This window comes from Monodon monoceros, unplaced genomic scaffold (genome assembly GCF_005190385.1).
Source record: "Monodon monoceros isolate NGI ecotype Baffin Bay Population unplaced genomic scaffold, NGI_Narwhal_1 Super_Scaffold_13, whole genome shotgun sequence".
Lineage (NCBI taxonomy): Eukaryota > Metazoa > Chordata > Mammalia > Artiodactyla > Monodontidae > Monodon > Monodon monoceros.
Window position 1 is genome coordinate 24,257,328 of NW_021703769.1, and position 18,784 is coordinate 24,276,111.

The 18,784-nt window shown below is 42.7% G+C and overlaps 1 protein-coding gene across 3 annotated transcripts in view; it reads right to left on the minus strand.

Moving 5' to 3' along the window:
- ITCH (itchy E3 ubiquitin protein ligase) overlaps window positions 1–17,611 on the minus strand; it is a 112,406-nt gene extending 94,795 nt beyond the window's left edge. The window contains exons 1-3 of one of the 3 annotated variants that reach the window (XM_029220109.1): window positions 17,538–17,607; window positions 13,052–13,129; window positions 5,600–5,644 (exon numbers count right to left, since the gene is read on the minus strand). The gene's annotated coding sequence lies outside the window, so the exon portion shown is untranslated. Of the gene's footprint in view, window positions 1–5,590; window positions 5,645–13,051; window positions 13,130–17,537 lie in introns of all 3 variants that reach the window. The other 2 variants (XM_029220108.1, XM_029220110.1) reach the window with 2 other exon arrangements.
- Between the last annotated feature and the right edge of the window lie 1,173 nt (window positions 17,612–18,784).

Sequence of the window (18,784 nt, forward strand, 5' to 3'; positions counted from 1 at the left end):
TTAAAATCTGAAAAGAAAAGAATCCGTCTTAAAATGCAGGGGACGTGGGTTTGATCCCTGGTCAGGGATCTAAGATCCCACATGCCGCGGGGCAACTAAGTCCGCGTGCCACAACGACTGAGCTCGAACACCTCAACTAGAACTCATGTGCCACAAACTATACAGCCCACACGATCTGGAACCCGCGCACCACAACTACAGAGTCTACGCGCCCTGGAGCCTGCACACCACAACTAGAGAAAAGAAAACCCGCACACCACAACTAGAGAGAAGCCCACCTGCCACAATGAAAGATCCCGCATGCCTCAGCAAAGATCCTGTGTGCCACAACTAAGACGACACAGACAAAAATAAATAAACAAATAAATATATTTTTTTTAAAAACCCTCTAACCTTAACATCTTCCTGAAAGGCAGTGGAAAAAAAAATGTGGACATTTCACAAGATTATTTTAGTAACATCTTGCTCCATAAGCAACAAAGAGACAAACTACATTTCTAGTCTTATTTTAAAATATCCTATTTATAGATAAATTATTAAATAACCAGGATATTATGAAATTTGCCTGGTTTCTTTTCAGGAATAACATATCCAACATAATCAGTTATTTTATAGGCCACATCTACTGTGACCTAGAAAACCCTTCAATAATTTCATATAGGGCTTCCCTGGTGGCGCAGTGGTTGAGAGTCCGCCCGCCAATGCAGGGGACACGGGTTCATGCCCCGGTCCGGGAGGATCCCACATGCCGCGGAGCGGCTGGGCCCGTGAGCCATGGCTGCTGAGCCTGCACGTCTGGAGCCTGTGCTCTGCAATGGGAGAGGCCACAACAGTGAGAGGCCCGAGTACCACAAAAATAAATAAATAATAATTTCATATAGGCCTATAATTTCTTAAAAGAAGCCACCAGGGACTTCCCTGGTGGCACAGTGGTTAAGAATCCGCCTGCCAATGCAGGGAAAACGGTTTGATCCCTGGACCCGGAAGATTCCACATGCCGGAGCAACTAAGCCCGTGCGCTACAACTACTGAGGCCTGCACTCTAGAGCCCACGAGCCACTACTGAGCCCACGTGCTGCAACTACTGAAGCCCGTGCACAAGCTCACGCTCGCCACAACCAGAGAAAGCCCGCGCGCAGCAATGAAGACCCAATGCAACCAAATAGAAAAAAGAAGCCACCAAAAAGACATTTCAGAAAACACACAAAACCAGTAAGGAGAAAACTTGCTTGTTGAAGCAGAAAGTACAGAGTTCAAAGAGCTGAAGTACACAGTGGTATTCAGAGAACTAAAACCAAATGAAGTCAAACTCTCAGCCTTACTAAAATACAGAAGCATACATGGTAACTGTAAATACTGAGTAGTCTCCCATGGATAGGGCCACTCAGTCAAGTTTCCAAACCCCTACTCAAAAGAGTTATGTATCAAAGGACCCATTTTGAAAAATCTGTCTTCATTCACCAGCCACTACTACGAAGAATGGACTCCAGGGACTTCCCTGGTGGTCCAGTAGTTAAGACTGTGCTCCCAATGTAGGGGGCCAGGGTTCGATCCCTGGTCAGGGAACTAGATCCCACTGTTGCAAAGAAGATCCCGCACGCAGCAACGAGGATCCCGAGTGCCACAACTAAGACCCGGAGGAGCCAAATAAATAAATACATATTTATTAAGGATGGACCCCAGGCTCAATCCAGTTGGAAGTGGAAACATGGGAGTTGGTAATGGTTCCTGTGTATGCAACCAGTAGCCACACTACCCAGCTGGGTTGAAAACTAATTCTGTTCACTGGGGCCACAGCAGCAGAGACTAAGGAGCAATGTTTAGATCCCATTCTCCACTAATGATAACAAAGAAGCTAACCTTGGTGTACGTGTTGACTAAGTATTGTCAGAGGGGATGAGAGTTCTTTGCGTTAGGGCAGAAAGTAAATACTCATTTCCATAACTTAATTCCTCAAGAAAAGGAGAGAAAATGAACTCCAACCCACTCATGATGGGGAAAAGCTCCTTTCCTATTTACTGGAGAAAGTTACCTTAATAGGGAAGTAGGATGTGGACCACCCCGTATCCCCCACAACAGTGACACCTTGGCTCTGAACATCACGTAATGATCTCTGATCACTGACAGTTCTTTCCCATTTTCCAGCCAAATGGGAATCCAGCATTGATTCTAAAGCATATACATAAAAATACAATTATCTTATTCAAAGAGAAATAAAGGAAGGTACAACTTTCAAGGTTCAATAGTATAAGAGTTTAAGAAAACTGGCACCAGAATCGGAACCTTTAGCATTCATTTGCAGGTCTGAACTTTGTACCCAGTATTGCAGAAGGCAATTTTCTCCCAGTTCTCCCAAACAGCTTTCTGACAAACATTATGATATTAACTACTATTACAAGCTGTGTCCTGGCTTTGACTACTTACTGCTAGAGTTTAAAGGATTTGACATACCACAATAAATATAACTACTGTTGTACTACTATTAACCGTTGCTCTCTTTTGCAACCAATGCTTGTGTGAAATTATACAACCTAATTAAATATAAAGTTGAATTTCCTGGCTTCCAAGAAACTCTTATTTCTATCTCTTAAAACACATGAATTCTCCTCAAAATAAGACCCTGGATAGCCACCATCCCCATCCTTCCAGCAAACCTTTCTCAGATCATTTTTACACATTATTTAAGAACTATCAAGTAAACTAGATGTCAATACTAATGAATTAATGAGTAATGTCTATGTATACTTTATAAACAAATTCATGCATTTATATTAAAAGAACTAAAAAAGCATTGTTATAAACATTGTATTAAAACCCCAGAAAAAAAATTAGAGAGAGAATCATTTACTTCCAAGAGCCCTAAATACTGGGGGGAGGGAACAGAAACAAATTACCACTTATCCATTAGGAAACAAATAGGATTATGAAAGCAGAGCCAATTCTACACTCCAATTTGGGTCAGCAGATTTTCACCTTAGTATTCTATTCCAAGACTACCTCCTCTACTTTGAGTCCCAAAGGAACTGATTAAAAATATCATTTCAGGGCTTCCCTGGTGGCGCAGTGGTTAAGAATCCGCCTGTCAATGCAGGGGACACGGGTTAGAGCCCTGGTCCAGGAAGATCCCACGTGCCACGGAGCAACTAAGCCCATGTGCCACAACTACTGAGCCTGCACTCCAGAGCCTGCGAGCCACAACTACTGAGACCACATGCTGCAACCACAGAAGCCCGCGCGCCTAGAGCCCGTGCTCCGCAACAAGAGAAGCCACCGCCATGAGAAGCCTGCGCACCGCAATGAAGAGTAGCCCCTGCTCACCACAACTAGAGAAAGCCTGCGCACAGCAACGAAGACTCAACACAGCCTAAATAAATAAATAAATAAATTTATTTTAGAAAAATATATATCATTTCAAAGAAGGCAAAATACCACACACATATTTGTTCTCACAGATAAACATATGGAAATCCAGGAAAGTTAAATGGATTGCCCAATTAAGCAAAGATTTCTTAGCTGTGACACCAAGAGTACCATCCATAAAAGAAAAAACTGAGAAATTAAGCCTCATTAAAATTAGGAACTTCTACTCTTCAAAAGACACTATTAAGAAAATGAAAAGACAAGCCAAAGGCTGGGAGAATATATTTGTTAAATGTAATGCATATCTGATAAAGGACTTACATCCAGAATTCACAAAGAACTCTTACAGCTTGATAATAAGATAAACAACCCAATCAAAATGGATTGTCCAAGGTCAGAACAGAAGACGCAGCCAAAAACCGAGATCTCTAGCCTTGATCAACGTTAATTTCATGATTTAAAACCAGAGTTCCATAAATCAGCCAAAAAAGAGAAAAACAGGGAAACAAATGAAAAAAAATACTTATGTCATTGTTGTACTTGAACTTATTCAGTTTGGTCCTTTTCAAAATTATTAAAATATATATTGAGTTTAGGACCACTCCCAAACCCCTCTTCAACAAAAACAAAAAGAACCCTACCAAAGAGCACAGTCTCAAAATAAGAAATTCCAAATCATCACACAAAATCAAGTAATCACTGAAATAATTAAAACAGACTTTTTCCCTTCAGAATTACAAAAAATTAAACCTTTGTCTGGATACCTCAGCCTGATTCATATTTCCTTAGGCAAACAGGAAGAGCAAGTCCTCTAAGAGCCAAATTTCTTTTAATAAGATCCCATATTTTCCTTCTCCAAAATAAAATTTGGGGGGCTTCCCTGGTGGTGCAGTGGTTAAGAATCCACCTGCCAGTGCAGGGGACACTGGTTTGAGCCCTGGTCCAGGAAGATCCCACATGGCGCGGAGCAACTAAGCCCGTGCGCCACAACTACTGAGCCTGCACTCTAGAGCCCGCGAGCCACAACTACTGAAGCCCACATGCCTAGAGCCCGTGCTCCGCAACGAGAACCCACTGCAATGAGAAGCCCACACACCGCAACGAACAGTAGCCCCTGCTCGCCACAACTAGAGAAAAAGCCCGCCTGCAGCAACGAAGACCCAATGCAGCCATAAATAAATAAATATATATATTTTTTTTAAATAAATAGAAATAAAATAAAACTTGGATGACACAGAGACTTCTTTCCCTATCCTTTATAAATGTTTACCCCACCAAGTAAATGGTTAAAAGAGAATAGAGAATTCCAAAACTAGAGAAAAATGTAATGAAGGTCGTGCCCCAACCAACCTTCAGCTTTCCAGAAAGCACTACTTTTAACATTTTATCAAACATTCATTTACTGAGGGACTATATATTAGAGAATGGTTCTAGCTGCTTTGTCAACACAGGAAAAGAGGACGACTAGCACAAGACCCAGAAGAGGTAGGCTGCAGCCTACAAGATAATTAAGACACCAAAAAACCAAACAACCCAATTAAAAAATGGGCAAAGGAATTGAACAGACATTTCTCCAAAAACGATATACAAATAGCACATGAAAAGACACTCAATATCACTAAGCACTGGAGAAATGCAAATAAAAACCACAACGAGATACCACTTCTCCCATCAGGATGACTATTCTTTGAAGAAAAGAAAACAAATGAAATGTTGGCATGGGTGTAGAAAATTGGAACTCTTGTGAACTGCTGGTGGGAATGTAAAATGGTATAGCTGCTGCAGAAAAAATGGTGGTGGATCCTAAAAAAATTAACATGGAATTAGTGACAACAAGGTCCTACTGTATAGCACAGTGAACTACATTCAATATCCTGAGATAAACCATAATGGAAAACAATATAAAAAAGAATGTATAGGGCTTCCCTGGTGGCACAGTGGTTGAGAGTCCACCTGTCGATGCAGGGGACGCGGGTTCGTGCCCTGGTCCGGGAGGATCCCACATGCTGCGGAGCGGCTGGGCCTGTGAGCTATGGCCGCTGAGTCTGCGTGTCCGGAGCCTGTGCTCCGCAGCGGAAGAGGCCACAACAGTGAGAGGCCCGCGTACCGCAAAAAAAAAAAAAAAAAGAATGTATATATGTGCATAATTGAGTCACTCTGCTTATACAGCAGAAATTAACAACACTGTAAAACAATTATACTTCAATAAAAAAATAAATTTAAAAACAACCAAAAAAACCTGGAATTCCTACTTGATCCACTGATTCCACGTCTGGGAATATACCTAAAAGAACCGAAAGGAGAGACTCAAACAGATATTTATACAGCCACATTTACAGCATCATTATTCACAATAGCCAAAAGGTAACCCAATAGTCCATCAATAGATGAACTGATAAACAAAATGTGATATACACATAAAATGGAATATTCAGCTTTTTTTTTTTTTTTTTTTTTTTTGCGGTACACGGGCCTCTCACTGTTGTGGCCTCTCCCGTTGCGGAGCACAGGCTCTGGACACACAGGCTCAGCGGCCATGGCTCACGGGCCTAGCCGCTCCGCGGCATGTGGGATCTTCCCGGACCGGGGCACGAACCCGTGTCCCCTGCATCAGCAGGCGGACTCTCAACCACTGCGCCACCAGGGAAGCCCTCAGCTTTTTAAAAGGAATGAAATTCTGGAACATGCTACAACATGAACTTTGAAGACACTGTGGTAAGTTAAATAAGCCAGCCACAAAGGACAAACATCGTATGATTCTACTTACATGAGGTACCTAGAATAGTCAAATTCTACAGAGACAAAAATTAGCATAGTGGTAACCAGGGACTAGAGGAGGGGAATGGCGTTATTGCTTAATAATAGGTACAGAGTTTCAGTTTGGAATGATGAAATTCTGGAGATGCATGGTAATAGGTGTACAGCAATGTGAATAGATTTAATGTCACTGAACTGAACGCTTAAGAATGGTTAAAACTGTAAATTTTGTTATGTATATTTTACCACAATAGCAAACAAAAGATAATCAGGACAGATAAGTTCATCATTTTCTTTGCCCCTTAGAAATGAAAACATCAATTTACATAGTAAAATCAAACAGGGCCGACTGAACGTATGTGCTACATCTCCATACTCTCCTAAAACCCCAACAAGATGAAATAAAGACAAAGGGAGAATAGATGACTGCAGATCAATGTCAGCAATATTCTGGACAAGGAAAAGCAGCAGTACCTAGGTTCTGCACATTTCAATACATACATAATACAGTTTTTAATTAAGACCTATAGTAATTCTTTCCTTCCAGAAATTCAAGGGAAAAAAAAGATAATCTAGGATTTCCCTTTGACTACTAGCGTTCCACAGAAATAAATGCAGCTAATCCCTCTTCCACGTTCTTTTCCTTCCACAGAAGACCTATAATTAAATGAGCCACCTAAAAATCCCTTTTAATTTTCAGAACAAATGAACTCCAAAATCTAGGTTAGACCATGCTTCAAAAGTTCAAGGAACAAAAAACAAATCCCTTTTCCATTAAATGAGACTTAAATTTAGCTCAATTTGATGCTGTTGCTGCATATCTATGATGGTGGCAACTTTGTCTACTTTTCATAGGCCCAGTTCAGTATTCTTATTCATCAATGAGGGAAATGTTACTATCTCAAATATTCTGAATGCTCAGGCTATATCTAACACACTATTCAAATTACTTTCTAAAAAGATTACTTACAGGGCTTCCCTGGTGGCGCAGCGGTTGAGAGTCCACCTGCCAATGCAGGGGACACGGGTTTGTGCCCCGGTCAGGGAGGATCCCACATGCCGCGGAGCGGCTGGGCCCGTGAGCCATGGCCGCTGAGCCTGCGCTCCACAACAGGAGAGGCCGCACAGTGAGAGGCCCGTGTACCGCAAAAAAAAAAAAAAGAAAAAAAAAAAAGAAGACTACTTACAATAACTACATTTTGCATTTTAGTCAAGAATAAGGAATTAACCTTCCTGTGTATGTCAAGAAAATTTTCATGAGAAAGTATAAACAGAACAAAAGGCCTGGTGAAAATTAAATCCTAAAAATCACTTTCTCTGATTATACAAAATAAACACATTCCACCTTTCTACATTTATCAGTTTTTTTAAACATTCTAAATCATAAATTAATTACTTTGTCAAGTTTCTGCAACAAAATTCTACATCTTTTCCATGAAAAAATCTTTTGTTAGTGTTTCCAAACCTTGTTAAACACAAAAATTCCATGTTTAAACTGAAGTCTAAAAAAAAAAACAAAAAAAACTCCCAAAACTGAAGTCTACATAAACTCCTCAGAGATTAACTGAGCTGACCAAAAATGTGAAACTAGAAATGTAATAAGCAGTTGAACTACTTTGCTTCTTCCTTTTCTATTCTTATGAAGCTGGGAAATCGTAAGACTATGTACGTGATCCATCATTAAAGAGGGTGCTGGGGCTGAGTAATGAAGATCCACAACATGAAAAAAGAGGGATAGGACTTCCCTGGTGGTGCAGTCGTTAAGAATCCGCCTGCCAATGCAGGAGACACGGGTTCAAGCCCTGGTCCAGGAAGATCCCACATGGCGCGGAGCAACTAAGCCCATGCGCCACAACTACTGAGCCTGTGCTCTAGAGCCCGTGAGCCACAACTACTGAAGCCCACAGGCTTAGAGTCTGTGCTCCACAAGAAAAGCCACCGCAACGAGAAGCCCGTGCACTGCAACAAAGAGCGGTCCCCACTCGCCGCAACTAGAGAAAGCCTGCGCGCAGCAACGAAGACCCAACGCAGCCAAAAAAAAAAAAAAACAGGGATAGCCTCTTTAGTATTACCCTCACATATCCCAGTTTTTTACAGAAGAATGAATATGGGAAAAGCTTTCAAAATCTGCCCTCTTTACTGCAGGGTCCTACTGTCACAGAGTGACCTAAATACAAGCTTCTGTCTGTCACTTTCCATTCTCACTACCACCTCCCTAGCCTGCTCTCCCTACCTCCAGACCCTACCAACCCTAGTTAAATACTGTAGACCTCAATATTACCGAATAAATCTTCATAAAATACCATTTCATCCTGTCAGTCAACAAGACTTAAGGTTATCCCAAAATAAAAAGGCTGGTGAAGGGGAGCAGAATTTTTCACCCCAAAATATGCTACTTTGGCATAAGGATTATTTTGAGCTAAAAACAATCAAAACTCAGCAGATTCAGTAAAAGCTCTTTACCTCCCCCTCAACTGCCTAAATTTACACTGGAAAGGAGGCCTGCATCAAGAAGAGAACTATTGCCAGAGATATCTTTTTACCTAAGAAACTTACCTGCATATCAAGGCAACCTTATTTTCCAAACATCTCCTCTCCTCTTCCTTTTGTATCCCCAGACCCCTACCCCTTCCCTTAGGTCAGGATGTTCATATAAGCCTCTATTAGGTGGCTGCCCTTTGGGTCTCATACTTTTATGGGGCTCCCATACCATATTTAGGAAATTTGTTTTTCTCCTGTTAATCTGTCTTATATCAATGATTAGACCAGTCAAAGAACCTAGAAGGGAAGAAGAGAAATTTTTTCTGCCCCTACACTTGTCTCTTAATTTTTCCAAACTTTCTCTTCTTACACGGACCACACAAACCCTCTTCAGATTAATCTAAATTCACTGTACTTCCACCATCTCAAGTCCATTCCTGCCATTTTGCCCAGTCTGAATCGCAGTTTTAAATAACTTCTCTCCTCCTCTTTGCCTTAATTATTCTATATACTCCTCATTCAGCCCTAGACTTCTCTAAGGTACCGCTTGAACTTTAAAAATCCCTATGTGGGTAAGGACTTTCTTCCCAGAGGGCAGGGAACGTGGGTTATGCTGCAAAAAATTGAGCCCCAGATCAGAGGCTGCAGAATGGCAACCCACAAGACAAATCCTGCCCACAGTGGTGATTTGCTTGGCTCACAGAGTTTTTTATGAATTCATTAAGTTGCCAACATTTAAAAATAAAACTTTCTCTCAAAATCTGGAATTCTAGCTTCTGTTCAGAAAAAAGTTAAGATGTTCAGGCCACACTCTGTCTACACGCCACCCCCCCTCAGCCCCCTGCCAGATCAATAGTGAGCCAACACTGAATTATATATTTTTAAATGATGAATTTCATCTCAATTAAAAAAAATAAAGTGGGCCAAAGCTGTATAACAGCTGCCTCACTGGAGTGACATGAATTCCCTAAATCACTTAAGTCCCAATCTGATCTATCATTACTGTTTAAAATGTTCATCTAGCCCTTGTAGGCATTTGACTTTACAGTGCTCACCCTAGATAAATTTACTGAATGAATTAATAAATTGAGAAGATAATTTTAAGAAGGACAAGCTTGGTGATGATGATAATGTGATAATGACAACAACAGTAATACTGGCAATTAACATTTCCTGCTTATTTTGAGCCAACTATTGTTCAAGCAAAAATACATTATCTCATTTAGTCCACACAACAACCCTATGGATACATGTTACTATTATTCTCAATTTACAGATGAGGAAACTAAGGCACAAAGAAGTTAAGCAGGGCTTCCCTGGTTGCAAAGTGGTTAAGAATCTGCTTACCAATGTGGGGGACACAGGTTCAAGCCCTGGTCCGGGAAGATCCCACATGCCGCAGAGCAACTAGGCCCGAGCACCACAACTACTGAGCCTGCACTCTAGAGCCTGCGAGCCACAACTACTGAGCCCGCGGGCCTAGAGCCCGTGCTCCGCAACAAGAGAAGACACCACAATGAGAAGCCCACACACCGCAATGAAGAGTAGCCCCCGCTTGCCACAACTATAGAGAAAGCCCATGCACAGCAGCAAAGACCCAACACAGCCAAAAACTTAATAAATAAAATAAATAAATTAAACAAACAAAACAGAAGTTAAGCAACTTGGCCAAGGTCATACTGCCAGGACACGGTAGAGCCAGAATTCAAAATCAGACAATCTAACTCCAGTACATACTGTTAACCCCTACAATATGATTCCCTACCATACTTTCCTCTGTGACCAACTGAACGGACTCTCTGGAACGAAGAATCAAAGACTAAATTTTAGGGGCTTCCCTGGTGGTGCAGTGGTTGGAGTCCACCTGCCGATGCAGGGGACACGGGTTCGTGTCCCGGCCCGGGAAGATCCCACATGCCACGGAGCGGCTGGGCCCATGAGCCATGGCCGCTGGGCCTGCGCGTCTGGAGCCTGTGCTCCGCAACAGGAGAGGCCACAACAGTGAGAGGCCCACGTACCGCAAAAAAATAAAAAAATAAAAAAAAATACAAAGTGATTCAGTACAAAACTGCTTCTCTCTCCTGGAGTAGAAGGTTATATATATTTGGGTATACAGTCTGCAGATGTGAAAAAAACTGCAAGTTTCTTGAAGGCAGGGACTGCTTTTTCCATGAGTCCCTGCAATGCCTAGCACAAAGCAGCAGTTAGCATATATTCAATTATATTAAAGGAACCAAGATATCCAAGTATCTTAAATTGCAGTGCAACAAAATCCTTATTATAGCATTTATTATCTTGCTGTTTACAATAATTACCGGTGAACAAGTTTGTTTTCCTGACAAAAACAAAATCCTTGAGGCAGAGTACCCCCTGGGACCTAGCATAACAGGGGCTCAATAAATGCTTACTGAGTATTATAAACTTAACATTCCTATACTTAGATTTCCTGTAAGTCTCTCTACCAATGTTTAAAGTAGAACTTAAGGGAATTCCCTGGCAGTCCAGTGGTTAGAACTCCACACTTCCACTGCAGGAGGCATGGTTCAATCCCTGGTTGGGGAACTAAGATTTCGCAAGCCATGCAGCATAGCCAAAAAAATAATAATAATAAATAAATAAATAAAATAGAACTTAAATAAAATGGCTTCTCATTTATAAAGCACTGGGTTTTATGAAGTCCTATTTTAAGATATTCCTGAGACCAGTCCTATATTGTATCAACAAAGCCCTGAAAAATTAGTGAGCTGGCATATGAAGCACAGAGAATAATCAATGAGCTAGGAGAGAGCATTGTGTTCATGCTTTCAATAGACAAGTAATGCAGTCCAGAGAGATTTAAGCGAATTGCTCAAGATCACAGAATTTAAGTAACAAGCAATACCAAGGCCAGAACCCATGTCTCCTGAATATTGGCCCAGTTTTCTTTCCACAAAGAACTACTCTGTGAGCTCAGGATGAAGTGGATACTTTTAGAAATATTTTAAAGATATTTGGTATGCAGAATGATCTTTCCCAGTACATAACTTTTTGTGAGGTATTAAAGATATGAAATTTGCCTTGTTCCATTAACTGCAGATAACACCATCTTTTTCCCTTGTTCTACATATTTTTCTCATTTTCATGTCTTTCCTTTCATTATCCTGAGAATTTTTCTTACTATCTCTTATTTATCTACTTTTCCTCTTACCACTTCCCTTCCCTAGTATCTGTCACAAAACAGCCTATCTCCTTCTTTTCTCTCCATAATTATTAAAAAAAAACAGATTAAGCACATATTTGATTATAGCAGTGACGTGGGATACCATAATAAGCAAGTCACAGCCTTGGTCTCTTGGCATTTATAAGGCAATTTGTTAACAAAAATATACACTAAACACAAAGGGTCACACAGTTGAATGAATAATAAACATTTTATTATTATGACGTTTACAGTGGAGACAAGAAGCCCAGTATGGATAAGACACATATGAAGAAAGGTGGTAACGACAACAGTTGCAAGGTTAGGGTTAGGCAAATGAAAGGGATCCTCTCTTCCTATTCAGCTTTCTCACCAACCAATTCATGTGCTCTACTTCATTCACCCCCTATTCTCTTACTGCTTGACTTTTCCTATGCTCTACTTTTATTCTTAACCAGTAGTCTTCCTTTTCTCTCTCCTGATCTTTTTTTTCCTCTCCTGATCTTTTAAAGTGCATCTGTCTTGTCCTGCTTTCCTTTTAAATATTATTGCCAACTCCTCCCACCTTGTAGATCTACATAATGCCTTAAGCTGTGAATTCATTTTTTTCTAAAGATTTAATATGTATTATTTTATTGGGTTGGCCAAAAGTTTGTTTGGGTTTTTCCATAACATCTTACAGAAAAAGAACGAAAGAACTTTTTGGCCAACCCAATATTTGATCCTCACAATAATGCCAGGGAGGCAGGTAGGAATCAACACATCTATTTTACAGATATATAAACTGAGTCCTGTCAATATTAAGTAATTTGCCAACTATCAGTTTGTCAGTGGCAAAATCAAATCAAAACCCAGACCTTTTCTTTCCAAGTCCTCTATTCTTTTTCCACTGAACCATATTGTCTTCTTTTTAATTCCTACACTTTTTAACCATATACATGCACATGTCTGGACAAGTATACAGAGATAAATGTTTATAAAATAGCACAAGTGGGAAAAGTTTATGTATGTCTAGGGAAGCTAGAAAAACAGAAAAGTCAGTCCTCAGGACTCAAATTAACAGTACAATGTGGCTCACATTGTACAATATGGCTAATCCTTCTAAAGGCAGCTTTGGGTTTCAGGTCCAAGTAGAAACTATTTCTTCAACCAAATGATTTAGCCAGCATGAACACTGGTGTCTCCCCATACCTCCTCACAGCTGTTAATACGACCAGGGCTCACCCTCAGCAACATTCTTGCCCCCCAACCTCTCTCACAGGCACGCCACCATACCTGAAGTTTTCACTGTTTGAAGTCACTTCTTTGGGTTAAGGCGCTGTCTCCAGAAGGCCACTGTTAAATGCATGTTACCTGAGAGAGGAAGGAGGGTCCATTAACACATTATTCCTATGGTTAAACACATCAGATCAGCAATGACCTCAGGAATCTGACAGCACAATGCCCTTTAAAAAGTTTCATGGGACAGATAATTTTTGATGGAGCAGGCAGGGTAAGAAGGTGAGTCGGGGAGAAAATGACTCACATTCTGTAAGGGGTGACCCCCACCTGCATACGGCTACATGGCAAAACGAGGATGGCCATATAAACACATACTCTACCTATTGGGGTCACAGTAAGGACTATCCTTGCAACTTGGAAGCTCCTAGGGATAAGAAAAGAAAAAGTACTCCAAGGATCAGAGTATAGCCAGTTCTGAAAAGAAGTAAAGAGCTGAGTTGGCAGTAGTTCTCCAAGGACAGTACACTGCTAGACTGAAAGAGGACAGAGGCAAGGAACAGCTTCTGGTTAACTACTTCTAGTTGTGAGGCTAGTTTCCAACCCAACATTTTTAGCTGAGGGTTGACTTCTCAACCAGAGAATGCTGCAATTCAATTCTGCAACCCGCCCCCTTGCTAATTTATATTGACTCAAAGCCAGTATCATTTACAGCCACAAAATCAACATGCCTTTACTGAGTGCTTATTATGAGCTCAGAATTTGACCAGGCGCTATAAATACAGGAGGGGGGGAAGAAAACCTTTATACACTTTTGCCTTAATTCATATAAAGGAAACCAATCCCCAAAACCCAAGACAGAGAGAAGAGTGAGGAACAAGAAAGGAAGCCGGGGGGGGGGGGGGGGGGGGGGGGAACACTATTTGCTATGAGTACTAACACAAATTTCTTTTTTTTTTAATAAATTTATTTATTTATTTTTGGTTGCGTTGGATCTTTGTTGCTGTGCACGGCCTTCCTCTAGTTGCGGTGAGTAGGGGCTACTCTTCATTGCAGTGCGCGGGCTTCTCATTAAGGTGGCTTCTCTTGTTGCGGAGCACAGGCTCTATGTGCGTGGGTTTCAGTAGTTGTGGCACGCGGGCTCAGCAGTTGTGGCTCACAGGCTCTAGAGCGCCGGCTCAGTAGTTGTGGTACACGGGCTTAGCTGCTCCACAGCATGTGGGATCTTCCCGGACCAGGGCTCGAACCCGTGTCCCCTGCACTGGCAGGCGGATTCTTAACCACTGTGCCACCAGGGAAGTCCCAACACAAATTTCTTAAGCCAGAATGAATACAACAAAACTCACTTCTAGGCCAAAGTTCCTTGTTAAACTCTTAACTAAACAGTGAAGAGGCTCAGGCTAGAAATACTTTTTTTCTTTTGGTCTAATACCAAAAGCTCTTTAGTAGCACACATTCATCTTGATACACTGGAGAAGAGGCTACGAGTTACAAAACTTGGTTCTACTTCTAGCTCTGATTCTTAACTAGTTTTTTTTTTTTTTTAATTTATTTATTTTTGGCTGCATTGGGTCTTCGTCGCTGCATGCGGGCTTTCTCTAGTTGCAGCGAGTGGGGGCTACTCTTCGTTGTGGTGCACGGCCTTCTCTTTATGGTGGCTTCTCTTGTGGCAGAGCATGAGCTCTAGGCGTGTGGGCTTCAGTAGTTGTGACACGGGCTCAGTAGTTGTGGCTTGTGGGCTCTAGAGTGCAGGCTCAGTAGTTGTGGCACACGGACTTAGTTGCTCCTCGGCATGTGGGATCTTCCCGGACCAGGGCTTGGAGCCATGTCCCCTGCATTGGCAGACGGATTCTTAACCACTGTGCCACCAGGAAGTCCCAGTTTTTTTTTTAAACAAACAGAAAACTAACAGGTTGGACTAGTCTAAGAATAGCATATACCTGGCACATATACTACCCATTAGATAACTAGTGTCCACAGGAGGAATCACTAATCAATCATAACTCACTTTCCCAGAGAATGCATATGATCAAAATCCTTCTCAACACAGGGCTCTGGTAGCTACTTCAAATGAAAGTTGGCCCATAAAACAAAATATATCTGCCACTGCAGACTGTAGATAATCTCTACAATCTCTTCCAACTCTAAAATTCTACAACCAGGTTTCTGAGGGTGGGAGAAAAACATTTCCAACAAGCTTAAATCAATAGTACTGATAGTCATAAATTTCAGTCTAATCTCCAAATTCTACAAATTGCACCTGATCAAGGATGCTTAAGAACAATACATTCTGATACCATTAACATACATAACCTATCAATATTATTCTGATTTGTTAATGGGTTCTTTTGACAGAAAAGGAACCTTTTACCCAGACGAGCCCTAAAGAAATCCTCATACAAAAACAGGGCAACAATACTGCACTAGTAAAGAACTAAATCCAATCCCTTGATCATCCCCACAGCCTCTCTACAAGGTCAAGCCTTTCACTTCTCACTTAGACCTCTGCAACAGCCACTCTTCCATCCTTTTTCACTCTTGTCACCAAAGCAATCTTTCTAAAGCAAACATCTACTCATATCACTTCCCTGTTCAAAAATGTGTATCTATTGCTAACAACATAAAACAAGTTTTTTTGCATTATACTTAGAACTTTTCATATAGTAGCCTTTTACCTTTCTGGCCTCACATCCACAGTGCTCTCCTTCCCCATCCCACTCCCTGCTCTCTTTTTCTTCCACAATCCTCTCCCATTTACGCACAGTATTAAGGTGTTTCCTCTTTCTGCCCTCCTTCCCTTTCCCCATCACAATCCCCATCCTACTCTTCACCTAACACCCAACTTAGGTGCAGAAGCAGATCCTTCCTCCTTCTCAGGTCAACCGGGACACAACTGGTTACCTCCTCTACGGTCTCAAAGCTTTTTGGTTTATCCAAAGTATTGTTTGTCTCAATGGTTCCCAAGACCATCAGAATTGCCTGAGGCAAGTTTTAACCCAAAGGTATTAAATCAATCTCAGGGAATGAGGCCCTGAAATTTCTACTTTTCAAAAGCTCCCCTAATTATTCTAATGGTCAAATTTGGGGGCTAGTGGTTTGTCTCTTCCAATAGGTGTAAAGATAGTTCTTTAACTAATGTAGAAATGATTTATTCTAGAATACACTGAAGAAGTATTCTGCACTTGTTTATTTCATATCATATCCTTGCTGACTTGACTCATATGCTGAAGATGAAGGAATTCCTTTTGGACTCACACCCCAAAAAATTTACATTCACTGTTTAAAAAAGCAGGTGAGTTTCCACCTTCATTTCTAAATCTTAAAAATGAAGTAATCGTACCTTGAGTAAACCTATGAATACACAGTGAAGCCTCTCAACAGAGCTGCCATGAGAACTTTACTTCGGCTGAGAAATCCTTAGCCCATTTTCAGGGTGGAAATACACTGCCTTTAGTACTTCCTTAAGACCTAATTATGTTAGGAATACATGCGAGACCCCAACTAAGTACAATGATAGGTGTCTGGCTCAAGTGCCTCGTTAATTTTCAAAGAAAAATCCCACTCGTCCTTCCCCACCCCTCACTCCCAAAAAAGTATAATGAAGCTGTAGAATAATGGCAGAAAATCTAACAAGATTAAGATATGAATATAACCAAGACAACAAGCTGAGTTGTTGCTGGGAACCGTGGATTTCGGGTAGTTTGCAAATTCACCTGGTTACATCGGCTAACTTGGGGCCCAACGTCTACCTGGGGCAAAAAAACCGTGTGTTTATCTCTCTTTGAGTCGCGGCCCGGAGCTAAGTCTGAAAACTTGAGTTCCCCACTTAGTCACCCCTAAGTCATGTCCTCATCACGGCTACTTTTTTCTTCTCTCCACTAAAGAAAAGGGCACTCTCAGGAGGAAGGACACTGACAGCTCCACGACTGCAAAACTCCGCGCCGACGGCGGGCGCGGAGGAGGACGCCGGGGCCGGGACCACCATGCTGGGGGACAATGGAGGGAGGAGGAGAGTGGAAAAGAGAAAAAAAGGCAGCCGCTGTACTGGGCCCCTCTCGCGAGTGGGGGCTCCAAAAAGTCTCGGGAAGGGCAGCGAGTGGCAGGTGGGCCCGGCCACCGCCCCTCGCAGGGCCACGTCGCCCGCGCCTGCCGCTGCCGCCCGGCCCCGCGCGTAGGCCGGGCCGCGGCAGAGTGGCCCCCGGGCGGGGCTGAGGGGCTCGGGGCCAGACCCTGCGGGCGCCCACTGCGGCCCAATCCTCTCATAAGTTGTCGCCCGTAAGGCTAGGGGCTCCGGACGCCTGAGCCCAAGAGTGGCCGCTGGGTGCGTCCAGCCGACCCACCCCGACCCCCGCCGGGCCCCTGCCACTAGCCCGAGCTCCCCGCGCCCCCCACGGGCACCGGCTCTGAGGGAAGAGGAAGCAGCCGCGGCTCTGGGGTCCCGACTGACGCGCCGCACTCCTCCATCCCTCGTTCTCCTCGGACACGCTTATCCAGGACCCTCCCTCTCCCCAGAACTGCCTCCAGTCCGCCCACGGGTTTTTACCGGGACTCGGGGCGGCGGCGACTCTTGCGTCCCTCGACTAAGATGGCAGCCGGTCCCGAGCCCGGACCACAGCTACTAGAGCGAGTTGGCGGCCAACACGCAGGCGCCTCCAGCTCGAGAGCGATCCGGCCTACAAGCCCCAGAAGGTCTTGCGCACTAGCCCGCTGCCGGCAGGAAGAGCTCGCAGAGGCTGATGAGCGCAGCTAAATCGGGGTTTGCGCTCAGTCAGGTGGGAGGGACGCTTGGATTGCTCCCAGTACCTCTAGGCTTTTTTGAAAACCCTGCTAATCACACACCAGAACCTCTAAAAGCTGTAGCTGCGGATCCAAAACTCGAGTGTGCATCAGAATCACCTGAAGGGCTTGTTAAAACTTACCCACTGGACCACCAGGGAAGTCCCCTGATCAATAAGATTCTTTAGTCCTCAAAACAAATCTATGAGGGAAGTACCTGCATTTTCCTCACTTTACAGATGCACAAACGAAGTCACAAGTTGGATAAGAACCCAGGCAGTCTGGTTTCAGAGTCCAACCTCTTAACTTCCGTCATGGGTTGTGAGAACAGGCTGTGCAAGTGGACTCAGAGGCACAACTAAGTGCTTAGTAATTAGTGACCTTTGCTATTATTGTTTAGCGTGTTCCTCTTAATGAAAATAGTATTTTACCATCTGTAAAGTCACTTACACTTTTCAAATACTTTCAAATCCTCCATGTCATTGTTTCCTGCAATGTACCTTAGGAGAGCTTGTTAAACATACAGATTCCTATAACCCCACCCCATTCACATTGTCTAGCGCAATGGTTCTCAAACTCTAGTGCCCATCAGAATCAAGTGCAGGACTTAAACCATAGTTTGCTGGGCCTCACCCCCAGGATTTCCAATTTGGTAACTCTGAGGTCAGGCCTCAGATTTTGCATTTTTAACCACAGACCACACTTGGAGAATCACTGTGGTAGGCAGTGTTTCTCACCTTTTTTTGAAATTATCATCTCTGTAAGGAACATTTTTACACTTTTTTTTTCTTTTTGGCCGCCCCACGCAGCATGCAGGATCTTAGTTTCCGGTCCAGGCCCGTGCCCCCTGCAGTGGAAGCACAGAGGTTTAACCACTGGACCACGAGGGAAGTCCTAGACATTTTTTCCTAAATTGCCTCATGAAATTTTAATATCACAAACATACTGTTTATCAATTTATGTGCCATATATCTATGCTTTTACAAAAAAATTGGGGGGCAGAGGGAATTCCCT